Source organism: Sorghum bicolor, chromosome 6 (genome assembly GCF_000003195.3).
Source record: "Sorghum bicolor cultivar BTx623 chromosome 6, Sorghum_bicolor_NCBIv3, whole genome shotgun sequence".
Taxonomy (NCBI): Eukaryota; Viridiplantae; Streptophyta; class Magnoliopsida; order Poales; family Poaceae; genus Sorghum; species Sorghum bicolor.
Genome location: NC_012875.2, coordinates 38,438,737 through 38,446,462, shown reverse-complemented (window position 1 = coordinate 38,446,462; position 7,726 = coordinate 38,438,737). Strand labels below are relative to the sequence as shown.

Sequence of the window (7,726 nt, the reverse complement as noted above, 5' to 3'; positions counted from 1 at the left end):
TAGTGGTCGGGTGCTCGGTACCAGCATCCGTGTGGTCGGAGCCGATGCCGCCGTCATCCCAGATTGGATCTGGGTTCCCTCCGAAACCGTGGTCGTGAGACCGCCGCCGTGCGTCGTCCACGTGATCTGGCCGACGGTGAACGTGAGGCCTTCGGGCACGGCCGCGGAAGCTGGGAGGATGACCATCTTGTTCGTCAGAGGAGTTGTACGCACACCCCCTACCTGGCGTGCCACTGTCGACGAAAGCTGGTCGGCAGTCTACCTTGGGGTATACCCACGGTAGTAGTTTATCGGCAGACGATGCGCAAACTACGAACTCGATGGTGACGCAAGACACGGACAAGCTTTTTATCCAGGTTCGGCCGTCGAGTTGGCGTAATACCTACGTCCTGCGTCTGATTGTATTGATTTGTGTTGAGAGAATAATCTGTCCTAGGGGGATCCCTTGCCCCTCCTTATATAGTCCGGAGGGCAGGGTTACAGATCTAGAAACTAATCCTAGTCGGTTACAATTGCCATAGATAGTACGATATCAATTACTATTCTAACCGACCAGAATCCTGCTTGATCTACACGTCTTGTTTCCTTGCGCGAAACTCCAAGCTGTCAGATCAAGCCTTGAGCTTGTCTCGTAATGGGCCAAGCCCTCCTGGCCCAAGTCTAGCCGTAAGGGTATAGGGGTTTATACCCCCACAATAATCAAAGTAGACAATGACTAATGTAATTAAGAACATATGAATCTATTAAGAATAAAGTCTCCCTAATATACAATGAAATACTATAAAGTAGAACTAGAACTATTACCGAACTCTTGTGCTCCAGACCAACGCCAGGGACTCCAGATCTCGATGAAGAACTAGATCTCCTCTACTTCTAATCTAACTAACTAGAACTATGAACTAGAAGGCTCTAGATGAACTTGAAGGCGCTTGATGCTTGATGGCTTGAGGCCTTGATGAATAATCAGGTTGGTGATATCTCAGGGGGGTCTGCCCACGTATTTATAGTTTGATGGGAGTCACCACTGGCGGATACAGTGGGTATTCCTGGTATTCCTAGAAATACCCAACTTTTTTATACACTCTATATATATAATACATTAGCATTCCTATATTTAGCAAATAAATTTTTTCTCTCATTTTTAGTGTATCTTTGTATTCCTTTTTTCATATAGGTTCTATGTTAGCTCGATTGCCAAAATTATTCTATTTATTGTTTCTACAAATGAAAACCTAATTATTTATCTCCACACCACATGCACATGCCACCAAATATTAGTACAAATCATATCTTATTTCCAAACTCATTTCCAAGACAAATCGGAATATGCGCATGACAACATGTATAACAAACTATTCTTTTCGTGTGAGTGAACAAGGCACGAGTGGGAGGCAATTCCATAATCCTTATTCCTAAATCTCTAACCCTAGCCGACCAGGCATGACGTAGTGGCGGCACTACTGGTTTCCATTGTTCTAAGCTCCTAGCGGCGCGGGGCGTGCAGCGCAGGCGCGGCCTCTGTCTCTATGCTACGCCTACATGGCGACTGGTGAGGGCGCACGTCGCTCATGAGGTTAGAGGCCATAGCTAAGTGGTGGCCCACCAGACATCAGCAAGGGAATACCCAAGATCTAAATCCTGCCTCCGCCACTGGGAGTCACGCGCGCCGTCGGATCAAACCGACTTAACCAAGGGCCAAGATGACTCCTCAAAGGCGGTGGAGGAAGCTTCCGGAAGGCGGGCACCAGAACCCTAAGGGGGGCACCAGCCGGCGCTATGGTGGGGCCGATCGGATCTGATGGTTGCACTACCTTCCTGATTGACGGTGGTGTCATCCCTTCGCAGGTGAGTTGGTTGTTGATTAGCAAGAGGTGATCCAGGTCTGTTTGTGGATTTGCAAGGGCTTGGTGGCAGATCCACGTTGGAGACGGTGTCAAGGAAGATCGCTCTTTTGGTCATGGGTCACCATACCAAATGCCGCAAGCCAGACGCCAGGCCTCCGGTCGTATGCCTTATCGCACCATGTTTTTGTCGAAGTCTTCAGCACGTTTTAACTCTACAAACCTGGTGGGTTCCTAAGCCAGAACCAGCATCCTTGTCACCGTAATTCTTTTTGCTCGTTGGATCTGCATAATCAACGGCTTAGGTTCCTCTTGTAAGATTCTACTGAATTAGCTTCTACTTTTACTGTTTGTCTTTCACAGCTTCCCTATGTAATAACCGGTTTTCTCTAGCTTATCATCAGAATTTGGAAGAAACAAATATAAACTCGGCTCCTTCACCTTCTAAACGCTTCTCAAAAAATATATCATCTCCTCTCTCTCCCTACTCTCCGCTCTCTTTCCCTCCCTCTCTCCTCACGCGGGCGACAGCGACGGCGGCGGCGACAGCCGGTCCTCGGAGCGGCCGTGGCCGCGGCCGTCCTCCTTCCTCCATCTCCCTGCCCTCTCCCTCTCTCCTGACATGCAAGCGTGCTCCAACAACACCGGGGCCGGAACGGCGGTGCCCACAGCATACGGCGCAGCGCCGCGCATGTGCCCCACCGGTGGCCATCCCCGGCCACGGAGTGCACGGCTGGGCCTCGCCGGTGGCCGCCATCGCGGCTTCTCTTGCGCTGCATCCTCCCATCGATCTGCGGGTGTTGATCCGCGGACGCTTGACGAACCCTAGTCGCCTCTTCCTCGCCAGAGGCGGTGCCAGCCCTCGGCGCTCCCCGTTGGGTGCTGTGCCGGTGGCGCGGGTGGCCGCCCCCGCCGCGGGGGCCTGATGGCCGCCCTCCCTGGGCACGACGCGCCCAACCGAGCCCTGCCGGTGGTTGACGGCGCGGCTGCCCCCTTCTGTAAGTATGTATGAGTTGATCCGCGGACGCTTGACGAACCCTAGTCGCCTCTTCCTCACCGGAGGCGGTGCTAGCCCTCGGCGCTCCCCGTTGGGTGCTGTGCCGGTGGCGCGGGTGGCCGCCCCCGCCGCGGGGGCCCTGATGGCCGCCCTCCCCGGGCACAACGCGCCCAACCGAGCCCTACCGGTGGTTGACGGCGCGGCTGCCCCCTTCCAAAAGTATGTATGAGATTGTAATTTGTTGTTCGCACATCTTCTTCCTCGGTAAATAAACTAAACAAAACTGTTTTTCCAGTTTTAACTGTGAAGAGAGGCATTGCATCATTTGAGTGCTTTGTAACCACAACAGGTTCCTTAACATGTTTTGGTTGGGCTTGGGTAGCAGTTCCATGTTCTCAGCTACTTGGATTTTGTAGTTATGATTTTGTCGATGCCTATGCAATTTCTACTTAAATAAAATAGCCAAAAATAATTGTGGAATTTATATCCTGAAATAATTGCATCATTTTTTTTCATGCTCTTGTCCTTTGCTGAGTTTTATTCTATACATATCCATGTTGAGGGTTATACAAATGTGCGTTGACCCTTTTATGCTACATTTTCCTTTATTTTTGCTTAAATTTCCTTGATCCTTTTGTTTGCTATTTCTGTTTGCTAAATGCAGGGTACAATACTCGAATTGAAATTTGAGCGCATCAAAAAGCAATTTATGATGCTCCAGATGAGAGTATGCTATTTAGTAGATGAGAACCAATTCAACTGTGATTGCTGGTAACTGAAAGCTGGCCTGCAGAGTGGATTGGTGACTATAGTCTGCTAGCTAAACTTAAAAGTGTTACTGTGTGAGATGAAGGGAAGTAGCTTCCCAAATTTATTTGGGTCCTTCAAAATCCATTGTTTATCAGGTGCATGATCATAGCATGCCTGCTAAAAAAGATACCAGAACACTCTCATGTCAATTTCAAGGTTGGCTCCAATTCAATAAGATAATAGCCTGAATACTTTTAGTTTCACTGTTGGACAACTGTAGTTACCTAAGAGTTCCCTAATTGGTAAGTAGCTAATTTTTAGAAGTGATTTATAGGTATAGAATGGCAAGGGCAATATAGATGGAGCCATTGAAATTTTCAAGAAAAATGTGATATGAAGAATCATGTAATCTCTAGATTCATTGAAAATAGTTTGTACATGTGAAAATATCTATACAACTACATGAAGTGGAGGCAAACAAATGGGTTACCATCAGGTAATTTAGAGAATACTAATATGAATACCTAAGGGGAAGTATATTCTTGCAGTTTTCTTTGCTCGATTGAAGCTCCATTGCTGATATATATATTGTTGCTTACTCATACTGTTTTATGCTCCTATTTCAGTTGCCTTTGTGGCACATGCTGAAAAGACAAAGCATTTGTGCACCTGTTAGTTTCTATAGGTCAAAAGCATACACCAGGCTGATGCATACTGTCCCTCCATGTTACATGAACATCCATGCTAATGAAAATGGCAAACCTGCAAAATCATGCATATTCATTTGAGTTATAATAGCTGAATTTAGTTGTAGAGGTTACTGTCTGCACCCCTAATTTCATATCCAAGAGTGGTATTTTTTTAGATTACTTACACTCGACTCATGGGATTTTCTCCAACATGATGTCCACTATGACCTTACATACCACTTCTCATTTAAACTTACTTCACTCTCCTCCTCCTGAACATTGTCCGCCTTTTTTTTCTAAATGGTTCCATGCATATAGTTTGGTCTAATTCAACATGGCTAATTCATTGGTATTATTTTTCTATTTTGCCTGAAAAAATAGCAGATAATGGCAATCCCTAAAGGACTACACAATGGGTGGTTCAAAAAGGACTACAGGCGCCTGGAGTTTGACTAGAAACATGACACACCATTGGATGATGTGGATGTTGTCTTCTATAATTCAAAATAATTCAGAAGTCAGTCGATGTTGCATTTCCGCTTTCTCTCATGCAAAATGTCATAGATATAAATTACATGCTACTTTTCCGAATACTTATTTACCCTGATTCAGGATGACCATGTTACAGAGAAGAAAGAAGAAGGACCCATAGGTCTCAATGCATTTGAACTGATTTTAAGGCTACCAGTTAGAGACCTAAAATCTTGGGAACTTATTTGACTTAAACTATCTGGTAACTTGAAATATTCAAATTGCAATAACTGATAAGGTTAAGTTGCCATTATTTTCTAAGGACATAGGGTCTCACGCCTGTTATATGCACTTCCATTTTCTTTGCTATAGTAATGAATGCCAACAGTTATAACGAATGCTACAACCTCTTATTTCTATGCTGTGATTACAAATCGAGTCTAAAAGTTTTATATTTTCTTGTCAGGTTAAGCTTCAACAATTGGCAATTTTTTATAAGGAATACTGCAGTGTACAAATGAAATTTTTTCTGTAAAAATGTTGCCTTCCCCTCTGCTCCTTTTTATTTGACAGATATCAAACTTAGTCATTGACGGTCATGATGATTGATCAACAAGGAACTCATGAGTCACCTAAAGAACTCAGTTCTGTTGTCAACAAAGTGGAGATAAGTAAAGGTAATTATTCTCTAGATTGTCATTTGATAAGAATATCTGACTGCACACCAGAAATGTTCAGCAGAATCAGATTAGACAGTGTGCTTTCATGCTTGTGTTAGGTGATTGCATCAATTGACATTAAAGGGAAATATATGGCCTTGCCCATGCCTGCAATTTTTAATATGTTTTAGTGATAAACCAATAACAGGTCCTGCAATTAGATACCAGTGTATCACAGTGCGTCAACTAAAATAAGCTTGTCCAATACCCATAATTAAATAAAAAATTATACATACCAGTTTTATTCAATATTTGGTTTTTGACTGAATTTTATTCTCACCAATTAAACATCCATGCCAAGAAAATAATCTCTTTCAAAATATATATGTTAACGTTGTGAATGCTACTTAATTCTTTTTCTTGGATCTGAAGAAGGACCTCGTTTCTTAAAAGTGGAGCAACAACTTTAACATTGCTTTAGGGATTTCTTTTCAGCTCTTGCTTAAAGCATCTAGATGCACACATGATATAACATAAGCAACAAGGATGCACAGCCATCGTGCAGACAGAAGACAAAAAAACGCAAGAAAGTAACATCCTTGGCCACCTTTGGACTCTTCTCCAACAAGGTAGCTTGTTCCCATTGTATGTGCACCATTCAGGTCTTTTTTATGACACTACTATTTCCAAAAAAACACATTATAACAAGGTTTTTCCATGACCCATATTCAAACAAATCTTTATATATGTGATATAAACTGCAGATCAAAAACTGAAGAACCCAAACCACATGCTGAAAGCACTGGACATGGGGCCTCTGAGTCAACAAAAGAAGGGACAAAGGTTGATACATATAGATTCTTATTTGTTTTTTATGCAGATTCATTCTGTTTAACATAGTTGTGTTTAGGGTCATATTCTTTTCTCTGACGGTATTAATTTATATAGCATTGAACTTGAACTGTCTTTGCCATTCCAAGCATATTGTAAGGCCAGCTTTAGGACATACTTCTCTGCCCCACACTTAGTGCTTTTGTATAGATGCTGGAAGCTCCAAGACCGTCAAAGGTCGCAGTGCACTTACTAATGACCCTGTATAATATCTCTGACCAACACTCTATAATGCTTTTGTATAGGCACTGTACTTTATCATGTAGCAAATTTTAACTATTTTCGGCACCTATATGTTTGGCCTACATATCTATGCTGCTGGCAGACTTAAACTCTAAATTAGATGCAGTATTCTATATGTATATTATTCTCACTACATTGGACATCGCTCTCTCAAAACCCTCGCATCCAGTATCATCACAACTATTATATGTTTCATACTTATTTTTCATAGCAATGCTACCATACCATGAACCAAACTAAGGTCTTCTACTCTTCTGCCATCGCGCGCGAAGGCGCGCGCCCTCCACTAGTTCTCTAAATGAACACTGACACAACTAGCAATCTAGCATCCTTTTCAATCTTATACATCATAGTTTGACTATCCTCGGATACTTTCTTTTTTACATCGAGGTATCACTTCATACTTTCTAGGAAATGTTTGTACCACTAGATACTTTTTCATATTATAGTAGCGGCAATTTATTACATTGTTCGACATTTTGTCCTTGTATCTTTTTTTTTGCAAGCATCCTTGTATCTATTCATACTATTTTGGTGCAAATAATAGTACATACTACTACAGCATTTTGGACTAGTTTTTACTTCGTATACTCTGTTCGAATATAGTTTTTGCATGTGGTTTTGTTTGCAATTAGAAATAATATGTATGTACACATACTCTAAAAAAGTATGTGCTCATACTACAGTCCTAAAAAAACGCAGACGAAAAGTACATACCCTAAATATAAACATTAAAATAATCCTTTAAGTATATAAATATACTCCCAAATACAACAAGTATATAAATATAGTTATTTTTTTACTAAACTATGTGTCAATACTTGTTCACGTAAAACAATACAAATTAATATTAATAAATACTCATCGTCCTTGTTGAAGTATGCAACCGTACTTCGTATATACACATACTACTATTTAAATACAGACATTTTAAAAAGATAGATACCCAATTGCATGCCAACCCAACGTCAAAATCAAACAATTTAAACCAGATCCTTTTCCATTGTAGTTATTAGCATGCACGTATATACCTGTCTCACAATAATATACACGTATATACTTGCCTCAAAAGAAGTCACGTATATACCAACATAATCCGTACATACCTGAAACCAATTGGATCCTATCGAACCCGCTAGGAGTATACGGGCCGAATCCCCCAAATTTTACAATTGGCCCTTTTTT

At 42.2% G+C, this 7,726-nt stretch overlaps 2 long non-coding RNA genes across 4 annotated transcripts; both read left to right on the top strand.

Annotated features, from left to right (window-relative positions):
* On the top strand, positions 2,665-3,969 carry LOC110436089. Its single transcript, XR_002453758.1, has 2 exons — positions 2,665-3,057; positions 3,503-3,969. It is a non-coding gene; the product is annotated as an uncharacterized LOC110436089 (long non-coding RNA).
* On the top strand, positions 4,497-6,656 carry LOC110436591. 3 transcript variants are annotated; one of them, XR_002454394.1, is made up of 4 exons: positions 4,497-4,794; positions 5,215-5,425; positions 5,903-6,036; positions 6,172-6,656. It is a non-coding gene; the product is annotated as an uncharacterized LOC110436591 (long non-coding RNA). The 3 variants fall into 3 exon arrangements; XR_002454395.1 differs by having other exon boundaries at positions 4,508-5,425; positions 5,889-6,036; XR_002454393.1 differs by having other exon boundaries at positions 4,535-5,425.